Raw genomic sequence first — 20,399 nt, 5'->3', positions numbered from 1 at the left:
TTTCCATTGTTTGCATTTTACAGCATTTCATTATTGTACCATTGTCCCCTCAGAAGTGGGTCAAGAATCCTCTCTATAAGCAGCTTTTTGAGGGTGCTTGTAGTGAATGATGTTCTTGACCAAAGTCTAGACAAAATTTGGAAACCAAGTGTAGGTCAAATGTTGGTGTCATCTTCCACTGATTTCCATTTGAGAGTAGGGGACTTCGTTGTTAAATAAGACACAGGATTTTTAATTCTGCTTAACAAAGATACTGATTGGTACCTGGCTTGTGTAACATTATCTTGATGACAAATCATCTTGAAATTTTTCAGTATTCACTATTTAACTAACTACTTTGTTTTTAGTCATCTCAAATACATGTGAAAATTATTAAAACAAAATGTTATCAAATATTCAAATGTTTATAAATTCTGTTTTCCTGTTTTAAATCATGTTTGCAGTGTAGTGTTAAAACTGTTAAATGCAAAACTTCTGTGAAACCTATTCTTCTGGTTTTGGCCACTGCTAGTAACTCGCCATGTTTTAACTTCATAAAATTAGTTTTTAATCATAAAGGATAAACAAAACTCTTTCTGAGTAAAGGCTTGACAATACGATAACTTAGGCCCAAAGGTGAATCTAATGCTTGAAGATTTTGGTTGAAGGCAATGGAGAGGAGCATGTTTTTCCTCACAATATCATTTTTATCATTTTATCATTTTTATCATTGTTATTTACTATCTCCTTGTTTTGAATCATAACTAACAAATCTTCTTGCAGCAAAGAATGAAAATATTATTTTTGCCTGTAGAGGTGTGCCAAAATGCTTTTTTAATTACAGATGGGCATTAATATGTGCTTAAATATTAAGAATTCTTCAGTATTTGTGATAGTTGTAGTGCCAGCAAAAATACAGACATAAGAACTCATACTATTTGGCTCAGAGGCAAGAAGGAGCTAATGTTCTGTAAGAATTCAGAGGGAGATTTTTTTTCTTCCATGAAGCATAGAAAATGTTGGTTAAAGGCAATTTAGCTGCTAGATAGCAATGAATGTCCTTTGTAAGCCAGCACTCTTCTTGTCACATAAAAAGTAAAGAAAAAAAATCTTCTCTGGATAACTTACCCTGACTTTAATAAATATCAAGTGTTCTCTTCCTTCAAGGCATGTATTGACTCACTAACCTTCCTCTAATTGTTCTTAATCTTTGTCAATATTTACCTCTTCATCCAATAAATACTGAGAAGTCAACAGAACCCATCTTCATCTTTATTTTTGTACTTCTGCCATTTCTTGCCAATTCCAGCAAAATTCATGTAGAGCTTTTAGTAATAAACTTGATGAACAGTTTATACCTCCGGCAGTGAGCAGAATTCCCCCAAACTTCTAAAGAGGTAATGAATATTATCAGATATTTTTGACCTTTGATGTACATGTATTTCTTGTAAGACTGAGTATAGCTTTGCTATACTGCTAACCAGTTGACTTCTGCATTTAATTAAAATGTATTATACAACGTCTAATAAGATTCCTTAGATTACTGGTACATGACACAGTCATGAAACATACTGTGTAGGTATGCGCTTCTCTAAAACTAGGTGATTACAAGCATATTTTTAAAATAAAATGCTGTTTTTCTGGTCTGAGATCACTGATCTTATGACACTTCCTGCTATATTTGCCTGTTTAGCTGTTTCTCAGTAAAAAGTCAAAGCAGTGTAAAGAACCTGAGAATTTACTGCTTTTGTTTGACATCAACTTCAGTGTCTGGTCAGGCAGCTGACTGAGGTGGCAAGAAGGGGACCTTTCATGGTGTCAAAACCGAGCTCATGTGCATTGATCATGGTGTGGGTGCTGAATCAGGTTTGAGCTACAGCTTGGTGCCAGGCATGTCTTTCCACAGATCTGTTCTGGCACTGAGCAGTCTAAGTTTGATTCGTCTTCTGCCTGCTCCCCACAAAATCTGAACATGTAGAACAGCTGCTGCTGCTGCTCTTGAAGGGTTTGAGGATGTGGAAGCTGGTAGGACATCTGCCTGTACTGAGCTGCTCTTTGCAGGTGTATTTCTTCTCTGCTCTTATTACATTCTTAATCTTTCTTAACTAATTTTCCAAACATCTTATGAAAACAGTGAATGTGAAATATGATAGTGATGGTGCTCAGGGTGAAACATCTGCTCCTTGAAAACTGCTTGCCTAGGAGCAAACCAGTTGCCTTTGAGCTAGATCATCACTGTAGTGATGGAAGGCTTGCCTCTACCTGCCTTTTGCTCATCTGAATGTCTGCATGAGCACTTCATGTCATACCATGACAAACATATCAAGAGAAACATAATTTTTCCATTAGAAAAAAGCCCTCAGTCTGTGCATGCCTGTGGAGGGGAAAGTCCAGTTTAAAGGCAGAAACGGAAGTACTGCTAGGACTGCCTGCTAGCTATGGGAAATGAAAAAGTAGAGGGAGGGGAAGGGGCTGATGCATAAAAGAGCAAGTTCTGAGAATAAATTAAGGCTTGGATTGCTATCTGCTTCCCAAATTGTAAAGCCCCACATAAATCCCTCAGTCATGTGTGAATGTCTGATGTCCTGCTGCTGGAATCTGTTGTTGGTGTTGAGTTACATGGAGCATGTGTCTCTGGTGCTGATTAGTCAAATGATGCAGACAGGAATAACAAAACAGTAACAATTGTCACAGTATGTAATAAAGTAGTTGTGTACTTTCCAACTGTATGTATTGCCCTTAGAAAATCAAAACAAAAACAGCCTCATAGAAAATTTTGGTAGGGGATCATTAGATCATTGGAACACCTAGTTGCCCTTCTGCTTGACTGCTTGACTTGCTTGACTTCATGGTATAAGCCTGAAAAGGATGGGCTAGCTGTGGAAAAACTGTGCAGTTTTCTTTCTTTCCAGTTCAAAAGAGACTTCCATCAGTAAGAATCTTAGTTGACCAAGGAATGAAGAGGAGAAATTGGGGTCTCCTGCAAAAGCACAAAAATGTCACAGATCTGAGACCTGAATTATGTTTAGGGAGAGAACTGAGTTGAGACTGAGATCAAGTTCACCTGTTTTTTCTATGTAGCTCTGTTAATTAGCATTATATCCCAACATAACTATATCCCTTGATACTCATTAGTAGGAAATTATAAAATAAATCATTAAATCCAGAGGGCATTAAACGTCTACGCCATATACTGAATACAGTACTGCAGTAGGGATAGGGGTAGGCTGCTCATGTTACTGCTTTCTCTTCCTCTGAAATTTTGTGTCTTATTAAAAAGTTTCCCAGAAGGGATAACCCTGGAATTATACATTAAAAATGAGAACAAGAGAATAACAGTAGTTATTCTCTTGCCTAAAAAAATAAATGCCTACCATAAAAGTATGCTGTTTAGACAAGTCAATTATACCTTAAAGAAGGTGGAGGAAAAATTCTTAGCAATGTTTTGGATAAGAAATGCATTGGATAAGATCAATGATGTAGCTGGGGAATGCAAGTATTTTGGTGTGAAGATTTGGGACTGACTGAATCAACCGCCTTCTGAGGGTGGTAGTCCCATTATGTTTGTTACAGGTTGGCTGGTGTAATTGTTTTTTCAGAGGTTATCAGCGTGTTCAATCAAAAAGCTAATATGTGCATTATTGCTTTGCTAGTTTTTAAGCCCTTTTCTCATTATAGGCATCGATCTTGATTAAAAGCTATTCTCCAAATGTTTGGTTCCATTGATGTGAAGTGTTTCTTGCCTTCTCTGTTACCAAAGGGAAGGTATCTTCATTCAGGTTAATTGCCAGTGCTTGATGCTAAGTGCAAATACCAGAGCACTGCTTGAGGTGAAAAATAAAAAATAAAAAAAAGCAACTGTTAAGATGTCCTTTCCTTCTGTATTTACCAGAACAGTGTGCTTTCCATTGGGGTTGTAACATGCCAGTGAAAATGTCATGAACACCGTTTTCAAGATGATAATTTTTAGTTCTTTGTCAGTGAATGTGTATTGTCTCAGCCCTTTACCAGAAGCTGGAGGAGGGGAAGATAGTAGCACACAACAGTGGGTATAGAAATACACAACAATCAAGCACAATAAGCCAGTGCCAAAAGGGGGAGAGATGTACAGTCATGTTGAGCTCAGGCAAAACCAGCAGCAGTGCTATTGTAATCTGAAATGTGTGGGTGGACCCTCATGTCAAGCATTGTGATGATGTACATGGGCAAAAATCTCCAGTCAGCATTTGCAGGAACGCTGTAGCCTTTCACAATAGGTAACCAGTTCACAAATAATTAGAGGCATGCTTGCATACATGTTTGCTATCCATAGCTTTCTCTAGTTAGGGCCTTAGAACGATGCTTTGGTTTACTGAAATTTTATTTGCTATGATAAAAGAAAACCTATGCCAGGCTTGAGATATCCTGAAGTCTATTTAACTACATTCTATAACCCAAAATTTTATAGGGAAAAGAGAAGTGTAAAGTATTTGAGACTGTTTCCTTGTGTAGCTCAGGCCATAGGAATTTCTATAAAGCCTAGAAATTTAATACTGGATGGAATGGAGGGAGCTTTTAAAGGCTAGCAGTGATTTGTGGGTTAATTTCCAGGAGTGATGGTTTAAAATGTTCATAAACCTTAGTAAACTGCCCCAATAGCAAATGTTCTTCACTTAACATTTGGGCTTTATTCCTCATCTGAAATAGTTCAGTTCTGTTTCTGGCTTGTGAATCTTGCTCTGTACTTGTCTGCCAGATTGAGATCCTTCCACTGTAGGTTTCTGTTTTGTCTTGGAGGTTATTGCTGTTACTGTTCTCAGTTAAATGGACAGACTTCTTGCACTAGGTGTAAACAACAAACAAACACTAAACTTTCAGTCCTTTTCCTGAATCTTCCCTGAATTTTTCCACAACATCTTTCTAGGTCCAAAATAAAGCCTGTAATCTTTTGTGACAAAAGAAATCACTTACAAACTCAGCTTCAAGAGAACCCCAAATGAAACTTTTTGGTTTGGCTGGCTGTCTGGAAGACTCTTGTCAATATTTTCTCTCAGCAGGTACAACAAAAGATAAAAATGAAGGCCCAGTCTGCTTGGAGGCTAAATACCTTGGTGCTCAGTGTTCTGTTGGTATTAAATACGTCTGTCTGCCCTCAAGCCAGCTGTGGTCCCAGCGCTACCTGCCTGGAAGGCTCCTGCCAAATTGAAATTGGCAACAACTTCCCCAACGTGTGGACAGAAGCTCATCACTTATTTTTCCTGATGGATTTTTCATTTATTAAATTCAATATGTAATGATAAAAGGAATATTTTCAGTTTGAGAGGTGGGAGGGAAGTCGGGAAAATGACTTCAGGATCTAGGAATCCCTAAAGGGGCTATATTGGAAAGCGTTCCCTTTCCAGGGACTGAGTCTCTTCCTGCAGCGTGAGCACATGAGTTCAGGCTTAACCAGTACAGCACCAGGGAAAGCTTGAGACCTAAAGATTGTTATAATTCCTCTTCTCTCTCAAAGATTCAAGAAAGATTCAAGCTTTGCTGCTGCTCGAACTGAACAGCACCTTGTCCCAGATCAGCTGTTTCCTTGCCCTCTGGAGGGATTGTTCAAATTGTAGGCACTTGCCAACGTGAATGAAGACTTTTAGGCCTTTTGGATGCTATTTCAGAAAAAACATTTCAGGTCTGTTGAAAGGAAGCAAGAAATCTGAACGTGCTTTGTTGATTACTGTGTCTTATGATCGTAAAAGTCCTTTGGGCAACGGTTATTTCTTACAGTGCCAGCCATCCAACAACTTACCTGGATCCTATATCTGGAATAGGCAACTCACTATAGAAAACTAGAAGAATATTCCTATTATACATATAGAGGGTTTATTTTTATGTAATTTATAACCATTCCTTAAAATGTAATGATCAAAAGACAAGTTGCAGGTGCATAGTTTTACCTGTCTGCCATTGTTTATTCTTTGAGAAGTGTGGACATCACACCTCAAAAATACTTAAAACTATTTACCCTCACTAAAAAAAAAACTAGAAGTAAAGAGCACTGTCTAAAGATAAAGTAATTCCCTCTTTTAACTGATATTCTAAACCAAGCTGTCATCCTTACTTTGCTTTGTTCAACGCAAAATGGAGCTGTACCCATGCTAATAAGGTGGGAAGATAATCAAGTCACTTTTCTTTATTTTTTTTTTTTCTTTTTAGAAAGTGGCATGTTAATCAAGCAGATGCTCCCTATTGATCTTAAGTAATTTCCTTTGAAGAGACAAAATAATTTATATTTGGTTGAGTGGCATGAATACTTTACTTTTGTTTTGGTTAAATCAGAGAGTAAATTGAGGTATGATTGAACACAAATATTGATATATAAGTGCACTCAAAATCTCCTACTTCAAAAAATTCAACTCTTTAAAGAGAGAGTCTCCATTCCTACCATGCTGAATCCCATTAAAGACAAAATTTTACAAGAGAAGATGGACTTATAAAGATACATGGCCTTCTTCAAGGTATTGCCCCTTAAATCTCATCTGTTGTTTATAGAATTATTTGAAGTGCTTTGTGATAAATTAACTGATGATACAATACTTGATGCTGTGCACATCCATTTTTATGCCTTTAGTAAAAATTGAAGTCATGTTAGATGTTTTCCATTTAGTGACTTTCTTGATGTGTTTGGATTTCAAATAATCTGTTTTCATTTTGTCTAATTCTATGTGACACTATTCTGGTTCTTGTGAATGACATATAAATGATTAGTCTTAGGTAATGAATATAATTCTAATCAAAGAAATAATTTGAGGAAGCTTCTCTAAAATAGATGTAAAAAAAAAAAAAAAAATCCCCAGTAAGAATAAAGCACAGTTTGATTTTTGGCTTCCAGTATGGCACATCAGAGGAATAAGTCAGTCATATGTTGTCAGTCAACACACCAGTGAGATTGCTTGTAATTCGATTTAGCTTTAGATTATTGACTGTTACCACTAAAAGAACTGGAAGCTATTTCATATGGCAGAAGTCAAATGGGATGACTTGGAAGACAAGTCCGACTGCTACGCAAGCAGTCTTATTATGTTTGATATTTGTTCTTGAAGGAAGAGTATTCTATTTTCATTTGGAAGGAGATGGTTATTTCAATGTTGAATGTGCTATTCATGATCCAGTCTACTGCAGTTCACTAAGGCTTTCTAGTTGGCTCAGGTGTTTAGTGGATGCTGTCAAGAAAGTTCATATATATTTGGGTTAGCAGTATTTCACAATGCTTCCCTCTAACTCCATACAGAAACTCACATCTATATACCTCTGCTAGAACTAGTCACCTTCCATTCTGTCACTTGCTGTCTGCTAGAAACTTTAGGGTCAGAAGTCATCTAAAACTTGTTCCTGGGTCTTAATAGATTGGCCAACAAAGCCCACAGCTTTGGTGTAGGCAATGCATTGCTCTTGGAAAAACATGGAACATCACTCTACAATGTTTTTAATTCAATTTGGCTCAATGAGTAGTTCTTCCATACCTGAATCTTACATAAGGCAGTCTGACAGTTCACTGATGCTTAGTAGTCAGACCCATCTTAGATGCTGTTTTTCACTAGTTTTATTCAGTATTTGAGTCTAAATGAATGAAGAAGAAAAGTCTGAATGGGATTTTCAGCCTTTATTGAAGTAATGTCAAAGTGTATAGAGACACTGCAGGAAATTAAGCCATTTCGAAGAACAATTTTACCTGCAAAGTTGATCCCTGTTAGAGAAATTAAAGTGGGAAGGAGGTTTTCTTCTCCCTGCCACAACATCCTCCAAAGAAATAACCTCACATACCAGGACAGCAGTGCAGCTTTACTGCCAGAGCAGTGTTCAGGTGTAGGTGAATACATCTTGTAAACCTGTGTCACAATGCCACCTGGTGATTCCCAAAGGAACAGGAGATGGAGGCAACTTCAAAAGGCATACATGCACCATGTCAGCTAACATTCCACCGATTTTTCCACCAAAATTCTGCCTATGGTTTCTGTAATAATGAAATAGTGGGAGGAATGACTCAAAATCCCACAGTAGTAACTTCTGATAAAGTATTTCATGTTTAACTTTGGATGTTGCAGTGTGAGCACTTATAGAGTAGTAACCTACAGAAAGGGCATTTCTGGATGTAAGTGTGGCCAGAAGCACTGTAATGTCCATGCAGTAGTTTTTGTGCCAAATAGATAACAAAAATAAGGTTTTGATGCTTCATGCTTCATCATAGCTACTGCACACTGTCAGTTTGTGGAGGAAAATGATAGCCCGAAAACACAGAACTACATTTCGTATGTAAGCAGGGACATGCTGAGCATTTGCCACTTGTCCCATTAGAGGAGGAAGAAGTTCATAATTCTAGTAGTGTTCTTCTGATACTTGATACAAAGCACTTTCATCATGTTCAGACTTGGATTGTGCTCATCTCCTTGGTGGAATATTTTAGAATATAATTGCTGTATTAGTCAACACAGCCAGCCACGTAACTTTCCATGATAAACCAGAGTTTAAGAAGTTGGCATAGAGGTTCAGTGTATACTAGTCCCCTGGGTCACACTAGCCCCTGGTTCACTATTCTTCTCAAGCTGCCTGCAAACCTAACATGACAACCTCTCTTAAATCTAGAAGGATATTTTTGAAAACACGTGTAATTCTTTTTTTTTTTTTTTTTTTTTTTAAGACAGGCTAAACTGTGAAAACGTTATGAAACAGAGTCTGTGATCTAGCTACTAAAAACTGTTTTCCTACCATAAATTGTTCTTGACTGTCTCAAGTAGAATGTTTTATATAACTTTTTTGCTTCATGCTTAGTAAGGATCAGGCTGAATAAATAAAAGTAATAAAAATTGTTTGCAGTACTATCAATCACAATTTCAGGGTGCAATAAGCATGTGAACTCTACTACTACTGTGCTGGCAGAGCTATATGCAGTTGAGGTTACCTCCCAGGTGTCCATACTACCCAGGAGAGTTGGAGAGAGAGCCTCAGGCTGTTCTGCACAGAGTCTGGCAGCCTAGCTCCAACCCATCACAGGTGTAAAGCAAGCTGTCAGATTTTGTGCTCAAGTGGGAGAAGTGAGAATAGATTCCCTCCTGCTGACTGTACAGGTGGGGTGGCAACCTTTCCCTATGGAGATAGCTAACTTGCTGCCATCTTTAACTGTCACAGAGATGTGTGTATAAAAGACCTAAACATCTTTCCTATCTTTCAAGCTCTTGAGAATATGCTTTGCCTAGAGGTCTTTGGCATTCACTCTGAGATGGTAGTGTTTCAGCCATGGCAGTGGTTGTGGACACTTGTACAATACTGAAGTGAAAGCTTGTATTAACACCGAATGGAAGTCTTGTATCTAGAAGTAAAAGTCAGAAGAGGAAGTTAATGATCTCATAATAGTATTCACCTATTTGCATGATTTTTCCAGATTATGGGGAAGACAGATAACGTATATAGGAAAGACCAAGATGTGCCAAACACAGTTAATGTCAAACCTTAAGGAGATCTAAATGATTTTTATTTCCCTATTGTGTAGCTAAAACTTATCTTTAAAAATGAATTAAAATTCTTTTTTTTTTTTTTTCTTAATCTTGTTTGTTATTTGTATAGATTAGCAAAGACTCTGCCTTCCCACATCTACTGAGATGTGGGTGCTTTCTGCTTGGAAAATCTGGTTGGAATGCAGAGCTAGTATTTGTATTAAACTGCTGTCTGAAGGAAGCAGGCATTCTTAAAACCACACAAGTCAGACTGTGCATTTAATAAACCCCAAAACTCTATTTTCCTTAACAATGTATAAATCCTCTTCCTACTTCACAAAGCATTTTTTAATCATTAGTACCTGTTAGTATTACTTTAGTATTACTTTACTGTTAGCAAGATGTTGGTTATCAGGAACCTTCTCTCCCTTTCCCCCCACCAGAATGTTTGGAAATATGTTCAAGATTATGTATTAAACAGATTGAAAATAATTCTAGCATAGAAAACATGAGAACTACTTTCTCCTTTATTGTTTGAATATATGAATATCTGCCTCCTTTCTAGAGCAGAGTAGATCACTGCTACTTTGAAGAACTGTTTTGCTGCAACCCCCTCTCCTTGCTTTTAAGATTGTGCTGATTGAGTGTCTTCTGTCACAGCTCTTGACTGAGGGAAGTCTTATTTGGTGATTACATTGTACTGGTCTGGTTCTCCTAATCCATTTAAATTGCTTGTAATTGACTTGTCTTCATTTTCTCTCTTGCTTTTACTATTGTGTGGTGCCTTCTCACTTGTATGTCAAGGTGAGCTATTTCCTCATTTCTAAAGAATGGTCTTGCATAATCCCACAAAGTATGAGGAAGACATGCTTCTTAGTAAAGTTTCAATGTCTCCTTACATTATAGGCTGTGTATGGATTACCTTTTGACAAACAGCTCATCTAACAAACTGACAAAAATTCCTTAATTATCTTCACCTGAATTATTGTGTGCAATTGCCTCAGTTCCTGAGGACAACTACTGTCAGGAATTACAGGGCTATTTCAATCTTCAGCAATGGTTCTTTTCTTAAATATTGTTTTCTGGTCCCTATGCAGTGTCTTTGTTAGTCGTTGAACGGCTCAAATATTTTTGTGTTCCCCTAGACCTTTTGGAGATAAAGCCATCTTTGGTACTCTGTCCTTGTGGAGCCTGAAATTGCCTGAAATATGGTTACACAGGATGGCAGAGATGCTGCAGTGGGTTGGGGCTATTGATATGAAGGCAGCAGTTCCTCCTTTCCTTCTACTTTTCCACCTTTTCTAGCCTTCACCTCTCTTGGGCTCTGCTATGGTAGTCTTGCATACTCTGTTCATCAGCTCATGCTTTTCTGACACTGCAATAAACTAACTGAACTTGCTGACTGAGAACAGCAAGGGTTAGTTTCCTTCTGGATTAATGAGGTGAATACTTTTGCCATACGGTTAGAAAAACATTAGAGCTGTGAATAATTGTCCAATAGAAAAAGTAGTAGAGGAATTCGCCTTCCACATTTCTTCCATCTCCAGCTGTGTACGTAAATAATGCAGCTAATGGATTCTCCTCTATGAGTAATATTAAGGTACTTAGTGTTTTTTATTAAGGTATTTAGTGGTTTTTTATAGTTAAGCTCTATTTTGCAGCATCTGTAAAATAATATTTTTGAAACCTTCTACTATCTAATCAGAGGAAGGGTTTTACTTTCTCCTTTATGAGCTACATTCCTTACCTGGTATAATTGCTATGTGCCTGTTATTAGCTGACTAATAGGTGACCATAACATTGATTTTAATAGTTCATTTTACTCAGTGGATCCTGGGAGACTAAAAAGGCGAAAATTTTTGAGCACAGAATAGAAAAGTATAAGTCAGTTTAATTGTATTGAATGAAAATGGCCAAGTATAGAACAAAATCAATGTTGGCATTGTCAGATAGTTGGTATTTTCTTGATGCTGGTTTTTTTTTTTTTTTTTTTCATAACATTTTCTGCATTAAGATTAAAATTTTGCTTTGATGCTTCTGGTACCTTTCTTTTGAGCTTATGCAGAGGCAAAATATTCTAGTTCCCCAAAGGGAAATTTAAACCCATCTAACTGCATCCGAGTCACATCTGAAAACCTTTTGGGTTTCCTGATTGCTTTTTTCTTGTGTTGTTCTAATGGAGGAGTTGATTCAAATTGTGAAACTGTTATATGTTGATGGATTTTTGAAACAGCAAGGAGGCCATGACTTGCTGCAGCTGAGTAAACCAAGCTGGCAGGACGACTATGAGAAGTTCCCATGACAGTGTTCTCACATCGCCCGAATAAGGAATTTAAAAAATATTGTTGTCAGCAGCTGTCTTCAAGGATGGAATCTACGCGACTGCTAATCACAAGGGGGTTGTTTTCTTGCAGTTGTTTGTCTGAGTGCTTTTGACCGATAATCTTGTGTGAGACACTATCCGCCCCTGTTAAGTTTGCTATAAAAGTCAGGCTATTCGGGTAATAAAGGGAGAGCATGATCTGACCATACAGATGGTCTGTCGTGTTTTCAGCCGTTCTTCTGGCAACAGTTGGTAGAATTTATTATATTGATATATGGTTATTTCAGATTCCGGAAGTCCCCTGATGGGGTAGTTTTTCTTGGGTGGGCAGCTGAGTTCCACCACGGCCATGCTCTCACTTCCCCTTCTCAAAGGGGAAGAAAACACAATACAAAGGGCTCAAGGGTTGAAATACGGACAGGGAGATTAACAATTATCATGACTGGCAAAACAGACTCAGAGCAGGGAGATAGTAAGACTTATTGCCTATTACTAACAAGCTAGAGAAATGAGGAACAAAGGAAAGAAACCAAAACCACTTCCCCTCATCCGTCCTCTTCCACCTTCTCCCCATGAGTGGCGCAGGGGAACGGGGGCTGCTGTCAGTCTGTGACGCTTTGTCTCTGCCACTCCTTCATGGTCACTCTGCCCCTGCTCCAATATGGGGTCCCTCCCATGGGATGCCATCCTTCCTGAACTGATCCTGCCTGGGCAGCAGCTCTTCAAGAACTGCTCCAGATATGGGTACATACCATGGGGTCCACACCTCAGGAGCAAACTGCTCCAGCATGAGTGCCCCATGAGCAGCAGCTCCTGCCAGGTCACCTGCTCCTGCATGGGCTCCTCTCCACGGGCTACAAGTCTGGCCCAGAATCTGCTCTGGATGGGGTCCTCCACAAACTGCAGCCTCCTTCAGTGCAGGTCCGCCTGCTCCACCGTGGTCTCCTCCACGGGCTGCAGCGTGGATCCCTGCTCCACCATGGTACACCATGGGCTGCAGGGGTACAACCTGCTTCACCATGGTCCTCACCACAGGCCACAGGGGACTTCTGCTCCGGCACCTGGAGCACCTCTCCCCCTCTTTCTTCACTGACCTTGGCGCCTGCAAGGCTGTTCCTCACTCCTCTCTCTCTCCCCACTGCTGTGTATCAGCATTTTTTATTTTTTTTTCCCTTTCTTAAATATCCTCTCACAGAGGTGCAAACAACATCGCTTATTGGCTTGGCTCTGGTCAGCAGCGGGGCCCTTATCTAATATGGGGCAGCTTGAGGATTCTTCTTGCAGAAGCCACCTCTACGGTCCCCTACTACCAAAACCTTGCCACATAAACCCACTACACCTGACCCCTGGGACAGGTACTTTTCCCCCATTTTATAGCCTCATTTGAGGCAACTGTAGATGTTTAAGAATTATCATGGCTTTGCTTACCGCAATGAGAAAGGAGCTTGGAGCTGGTAAGCAGGAATATGACTGTTAATGCAACTGCTCTCAGGAACAGATGCAGCCTCGGCAGGAACGGGCAGGCTGACCAGCCCTAATCACATCAGCTGGCATGGGGATGGGTTGTCTGTCTTACCTCCCTCCCCAAGTGCTGGCCAGCAACATCACTGAGGCCTGTGTATAATCTACACTTGTTTAATATTATTGCCAATGCTATCCAAATTTAGGAACTGTTCCAGCACATTGGCACTTCAGAGCTTTGCTCTAGTCTTATCGAGGTAGAATCTAACTGACTTTGTTAATCAGTGACAAAATACATAGTTGTTTTTTTTTTTTTTGTTTTTTTTTTTTTTTTTTTAGTTCTTTTTGGTATTAAAAAGAAATCACGTCTTGATGCTACTCTGTTGACAAGATTACTTGTTAACATTGTACATTTTAAAGAAGCTTCCTTGTTTAAAGGCTAAGAGGTTAACAACTGAACCCAGATTGTCTCCAGTGATTCAAGCTCAAATTTCTTGAGCTTATTGGAAGCAGTCTGCTTCAAAGAAGCTAATTAAAGGAGACAATGTTTGGGCACTAGCATGTATGTAGTTCCATAGATATTATGCATTTCTTTCCTGTAATTTGGTAAAATCAGGTAGTCATCTATCTCCTTTTCTCTTCTGGTATTGGTAGTGTGGAAAGCTAACTACATTTTCCTCTAAAATATCTGGGTGGACCTGGTGTGCTACAAGAAGGATACTCTAGTATTGCTAGCTGGGTAACTTTGCTAATAAAAATGGTACTGACAGATTCATCAGTTTTGCACAGCTGAATTGATGGCTGTTGTCTGGTTTAGGTGATTCAAAGGATGCAAAAATCATGCTTACTTAAGGGTACTTGATTGAAGTTTGTAACTTTAAGCAATTAAAAATGTTTTCATTTTTTTTAGCTTTTATTCAGTGTCTTACTCTGGTGGATTGCTTGTTTTGAACTTGAGAGTGGTAATTGAGCCATTCTTGTCATGTTTTGCTCTATTTTACTCTATGCAATAGGGAAGTGTTTCTTCATTATATAGAAGATGACAGCATTACTTCAGATCTGGATGTAGATGACATTTTAGTTAGTAACAGTTGAATCAAAAGGTCAGATTGTAGACTCCTGTGATATGTAGGATGTGGGATGTGGATTTGCTTAATGTTGATTTGCAGGATTCAGTTCTGACAGCAATGTTTTGAATCATTTGCTTGAGTCCAGAAAGTCTTATGTTGTAGAAACTGAAAGGGTGTGCTACAACTTTGAACTTGCTTGATATCACTTAGACTATGGGTGAAAATATCTACGCAAAAATAACTTTTCCTCTTATAACACTAAAAATCCTAGAAATTTGTCAAGTTGTTCTCTGTTGAAAGCAGGACCTCTTATATTTATTTTAGGTAACTTTGATAGATCTATAGTTGCCTTTGTAGGGCAGAATAGTTTCTCATGCTGCGTGGTGTAATTCTTCCTATGCCAAATGGCTGTGTTTTAACTATCAAAACAAATAGGGTGCAAAGCATTTTGCAGTGGGGCACCCAGTGGTGGATCAGACCTGATGTGGAGCCCATTTGATTCTGAGCCCTGTAAGGAAATACCAGAAGACCTTTTGCTTCTGAGAAGGTGTTTCTTTCCTCCACAATATCTGTCATCCACTCCTCTGCCTTCTTCAGAACTGTATTTTAGGATAATTCAATTCTGCTTTTAAGCCCCCAAATGTTACAGCTAAAAATAGATGCTGAGAAATAGGGTTTTATTGTTTGTTTCCTTAAAAAAAAAAAAAAAAAAAAAAAAGGCAGCAATACTTCCAACAGCCTGATCTGCCTTTTCTTTTTCTAAGACATGCGAACTTGAAAATCAGAGTAATTAATCAATGTGAACTTTCCAGATTTATCATTGTTAAAGTGCACCTGTGCCAAGCAACATTGTGCTGATTCTGCATGAAAATTTGCAGCATATTCATTAACCACCTCTGGTTTTTGTGCCTCATTTGTGCAGAACAGGCCAGGGAGAAGGGGGATTTTGGTTTGTGCTGAGGCAGTGCTGTACAAAGCAAGTGGAGACTTGGGCTAAAAGATCCAGATGCACTCTGTGTTTTTTCCCTCTCTTTGTTCCTTAAACCTTTAATGAAAAGGAGGTTATACTTGAGGACAGACAGATGGTCATTTACCCATGCCTATGTACTGCACTGTTCCTGTAAATACATTTTTCACCAAGCTTATTAGGTGAATTAGCTGATGCCTAGTTACGAACACTTTCAGTGGAAGGTAGCTGGGAGTTCGCCTTCCCTTTCTACATATATCAGAGAAGTTTGGCAGCATAGACTTCTAGAGGGGATTCTTGAAATGTGCCAGCATATGTGGAGCTGACATCCTCCTGCTTGGCCGTGAGTTACCGCAGAGCTGCTCCTGCCTAGATATGATAAGCATCTGCTGAGTGGTCTCAATCATGTGTGGTGTGCCTGTGTCTTGGCCTTGCTTGCCTGCTGGCTGCTGAATACAGCTGTCAGGTTTATTTATGTATTAACCTTGCCTGAAGCATACACAGAATCACAGAATCACAGAATTTCTAGGTTGGAAGAGACCTCAAGATCATCGAGTCCAACCGCTGACCTAACACTAACAGTCCCCACTAAACCATATCCCTAAGCTCTACATCTAAACGTCTTTTGAAGACTTCCAGGGATGGTGACTCCACCACTTCCCTGGTGCCCATTCCCTGGGCAGCCTGTTCCAATGTTTAACAACCCTTTCGGTAAAGAAGTTCTTCCTAACATCCAACCTAAAACTTCCCTGGTGCAACTTAAGCCCATTTCCCCTCATCTTGTCACCAGGCACGTGGGAGAACAGACCAACCCCCACCTCGCTACAGCCTCCTTTGAAGTACCTGTAGAGAGCGATAAGGTCGCCCCTGAGCCTCCTTTTCTCCAGGCTGAACGATCCCAGCTCCCTCAGCCGCTCCTCATAGGACTTGTTCTCCAGACCCCTCACCAGCTTTTTCGCCCTTCTCTGGACCCGCTCAAGCATCTCCATGTCCTTGTTGTAGCGAGGGGCCCAAAACTGAACACAGTACTTGAGGTGCGGCCTCACCAGAGCCGAATACAGGGGGACGATCACCTCCCTAGCCCTGCTGGCCACACTTATGCAAGCCAGGATGCTGTTGGCTTTCTTGGCCACCTGAGCACACTGCTGGCTCATATTCAGCTGACTATCAACCATCACTCTCAGGTCCTTCTCTGCCTGGCAGCTCTCTAACCACTCATCTCCCAGCCTGTAGCTCTCTCTGCTTGGAGTTATTGAACCCCAGGTGGAGGACCGGGCACTTGGCCTTGTTGAACTTCATACAGTTGGCCTCAGCCCATCAGTGCAGCCTATCCAGATCCTCCTGCAGAGCCTTCCTTCCCTCGAGCAGATCGACACACGCACTTAATTTGGTGTCATCTGCAAACTTACTGAGGGTGCACTCAATGCCCTCGTCCAGATCATCAATGAAGATATTAAAGAGGACCGGCCCCAGCACCGGGCCCTGTGGAACGCCACTAGTGACTGGCCTCCAACTGGATTTGACTCCATTTACCACGACTCTTTGGGCCCGGCTATCCAGCCAGTTTCTAACCCAACGAAGCGTGCGCCAGTCCAAGCCAAGAGCAGCCAGTTTCTTGAGGAGAATGCTGTGGGAGACGGTGTCAAAAGCCTTGCTGAAGTCAAGGTAGACCACATCCACAGCCTTTCCCTCATCCACCCAGCATGTCACTTTGTCACAGAAGGAGATCAGGTTAGACAAGCAGGACCTGCCTTTCATAAACCCATGCTGACTGGGCCTGATCGCCTGCTTGCCCTGCAAGTGCTGCGTGATGACTCTCAAGAGGATCTGCTCCTTGAGCTTCCCTGGCACTGAGGTCAAACTGACAGGCCTGTAGTTTCCCGGGTCTGCCCTCCGGCCCTTCTTGTAGATGGGCATCGCGTTTGCTAGCCGCCAGTCAACTGGGACCTCCCCCGATAGCCAGGACTGTTGATAAATGATGGTAAGCGGCTTAGCCAGCTCCTCTGCCAGTTCTCTCAGTACCCTTGGGTGGATCCCATCTGGCCCCATCGACTTGTGCACATCCAAGTGCCGTACCAGGTCACCAAACAGTTCTTCATGGATAGTGAGGGCCACATCCTGCTCCCCATCCCCTTCCACCAGCTCAGGGTACTGGGTATCCAGAGAACAACCGGTATTGCCGCTAAAGACTGAGGCAAAGAAGGCATTAAGCACCTCCGCCTTTTCCTCATCTCTTGTAACTAAGTTTCCCCCAGCTTCCAGTAAAGGCTGGAGATTCTCCTTAGTCCTCCTTTTTGCGTTGATATATTTATAAAAACGTTTTTTGTTATCTTTAACAGCAGTAGCCAGATTGAGCTCCAGATGAGCTTTGGCCTTTCTAATTTTGTCCCTGCACAGCCTCGCAACACCCTTATAGTCTTCCCTAGTGGCCTGCCCACTTTTCCAAAGATTATAAACCCTCTTTTTTCTCCTAAGCTCAAGCCACAATTCTCTGTTGAGCCAGGCTGGTCTTCTTCCCCGCCAGCTCGTCTTTGGGCACGTGGGGACAGACTGTTCCTGCGCCATTAAGATTTCCCTCTTGACGAGCGCCCAGCCTTCCTGGACCCCTCTGCCCTTCAGAACCGCCTCCCAAGGGACTCTAACAACCAGTGTCCTCAGCAGCACAAAGCCAGCCCTCCGGAAGTCCAATACAGCGGTTTTACTGGTCCCCTTCCTGGCCTCGCCAAGAATAGAGAACTCCACCATTTCGTGGTCACTCTGCCCAAGACAGCTCCTGACAATCACATCCTCCACCAGTCCTTCTCTGTTTGTAAAGAAAAGGTCTAGCGGGGCGCCACCCCTGGTAGGCTCACTAACCAGCTGTGTCAGGAAGCTATCTTCCACGCTCTCCAGAAACCTCCTAGACTGCTTTCTCTGGGCTGTGTTGTGCTTCCAGGATATGTCAGGGAAGTTGAAGTCCCCCACGAGTACAAGAGCTGACGATTTCGCAACTTCTGTCAGCTGCCTGTAGAACTCCTCATCTGTCTCCTCATCCTGATTCGGCGGTCTATAACAGACCCTAACCAGGACGCTAGCCTTGTTGGCCTTCCTGCCGATCGTAACCCAAAGGGACTCGACCTTGTCATTCCCAGCCTCGAGTTCTACAACATCAAAAGATTCTCTAATATAGAGAGCCACACCACCACCCCTTCTGTGCTGCCTGTCCCTTCTGAAGAGCTTATAGCCAGGCATTGCAGCACTCCAGTCATGAGACTGGTCCCACCACGTCTCCGTGATGGCAACTAAGTCGTAGCCTGCCTGCTGCACGATGGCTTCCAGCTCCTCATGTTTGTTACCCATGCTGCATGCATTGGTGTAGATGCACTTCAGCTGGGCCATTGCCTTATCCCCCGGCCTTGCCATTGTTCCCCCTGGCACACCTCCAACAATCCTTGCTTCAGCCCCATCCCCTTTCTTACCTAGTTTAAAGCCCTCTCAATGAGCCCTGCCAGCTCCTGGCCCAGGATCTGTTTTCCCCTAAAAGATAGGGACCCATCTGCAGCCATCAGGCCGGGTGCTGAGTAAAGTGCCCCACGATCGAAAAACCCAAGATTTCTGTGTTGGCACCAGCCCCGGAGCCACGTGTTTATCAGGTGGGCTTTCCGTGTCCTCTCTGTACCCCTCCCTGCCACTGTAGGGATGGACGAAAACACCACCTGCACTCCCGCTCCATCCACTAACCGTCCCAGCCCCCTAAAGTCTTGTTTGATAGCCTTCAGGCTTCTCTCTTCAATGTCATCACTGCCTGCCTGGACTATCAAAAGAGGATAATAGTCAGAGGGGCGTACCAGGTTGGGAAGCTTCCTGGCAACGTCCCTGACCCTGGCCCCAGGGAGACAGCAGACTTCCCTACGGGTAGGGTCAGGCTGACAAATAGGGCCCTCTGTTCCCCTGAGAAGAGAGTCTCCCACAACAATAACCCTTCTGTCTTTCTTGGTGGAGGCAGTCCTGAGGCGTGGAGTCGACCTCCTCGCCCTAGGCATCCTCCTGGGAACACTTGCTACCTCTTCCTCGCCCACTGGTGTCTCAAGCTCCAGGGCCTCAAACCTGTTGCATAAGGGCACCTGGGAAGGTGGGGCCGGAAGGGGAGGGCATCACCTGCAGTGTCAAGCAGGAACCTGTTTCCATTCCTCCTCAACTCCTAGGTCCGCTCCCTCTGCCCAACAGTGACAGGGCAGGGGATCCGCCCCCATTTGGGGTGTCTCACCTCGGTACCTCTCCTTGAGGCCCTGCAGGGAGTTACTCCTACAGTCTGTCTCCCGCTCACACTCCCTGATATCCCTCAACCTCTCCACCTCCTCCTTGAGCTCGGCCACCATGTGGACCAGGTCGTTCACCTGCTCACACCTCACGCACATAGTTTCTTTGCCTCCCGCGGATGGCAGCAACAGGCTCAGACATTCCCCGCATCCGGTGACCTGAACTGCTGCATTTTTTAATGGGTAGTCGGTCTGGGTGTGTCCTGACTTCCTGAAGAGCGCACTGTGCCTGGTGGAGACCATTATCGCCTAGCTAACAGCTGTCGTTAAGGAGGTGTTCGTATGGGCAGGGAAGAGCTCTCTGCCCTGCCTGCTCGCCCTGCCTGCGTGGACATCAGAATTTTATTTTGGTGGAACTTAATTTTCATGACACAATTTTATGTGTTTTAATAATAAGTTGAGGGAAAAAAATCAAAATGAAATGTGAAACTTCCCAAAGATAAATTGTTGAATTTATAAAGACAAAAATAAAAAGTATGTTTCAATTTAAGTATACAGTCAAGTCTGCTGCTACAGACAAAGGAACATTCTTTTACATGCTTTTCTGTCAAACCATTTAATAGGAATAAAAAATTGACATACTCCAAACAGTACTAATCAGAAATTACCCTAGAGGACTTTGAAAATAATGGAATATCCATATACTGGCATCAATAATAGTAATACATAATTATACAGTACTGCTTATATGTCATGAAATAATGAAGATCCCTATAAAATGTTAAAGAAATAATTGGAGGTTCTGATATATTACTTCAGAAAGTTCAGCGCAGTTTTCTGTTCATAATTACAATTCCATGCATTCACAGGAATGAAAACTGTTTTTTTTGTTTTTTTGTTTTTTTT

At 41.6% G+C, this 20,399-nt stretch overlaps 1 long non-coding RNA gene across 2 annotated transcripts in view; it reads left to right on the top strand.

Annotated features, from left to right (window-relative positions):
* The window catches only part of LOC311433001, a 57,584-nt gene that overhangs the window by 16,661 nt on the left and 20,524 nt on the right, over positions 1-20,399 (top strand). Inside the window, exon 1 of one of the 2 annotated variants that reach the window (XR_014690483.1) lies at positions 13,360-13,475. The exons of the other annotated variant lie outside the window; for it this stretch is intronic. This is a non-coding gene — a long non-coding RNA (uncharacterized lncRNA). Of the gene's footprint in view, positions 1-13,359; positions 13,476-20,399 lie in introns of those variants that run through there. 2 annotated transcript variants of the gene reach the window in all.

Source organism: Aythya ferina, assembly GCF_964211825.1.
Source record: "Aythya ferina genome assembly, chromosome: 2".
In the NCBI taxonomy this organism is placed as follows: domain Eukaryota; kingdom Metazoa; phylum Chordata; class Aves; order Anseriformes; family Anatidae; genus Aythya; species Aythya ferina.
Note: the sequence above shows the minus strand (reverse complement) of the source record. Positions and strands in the feature narration are given on the sequence as shown.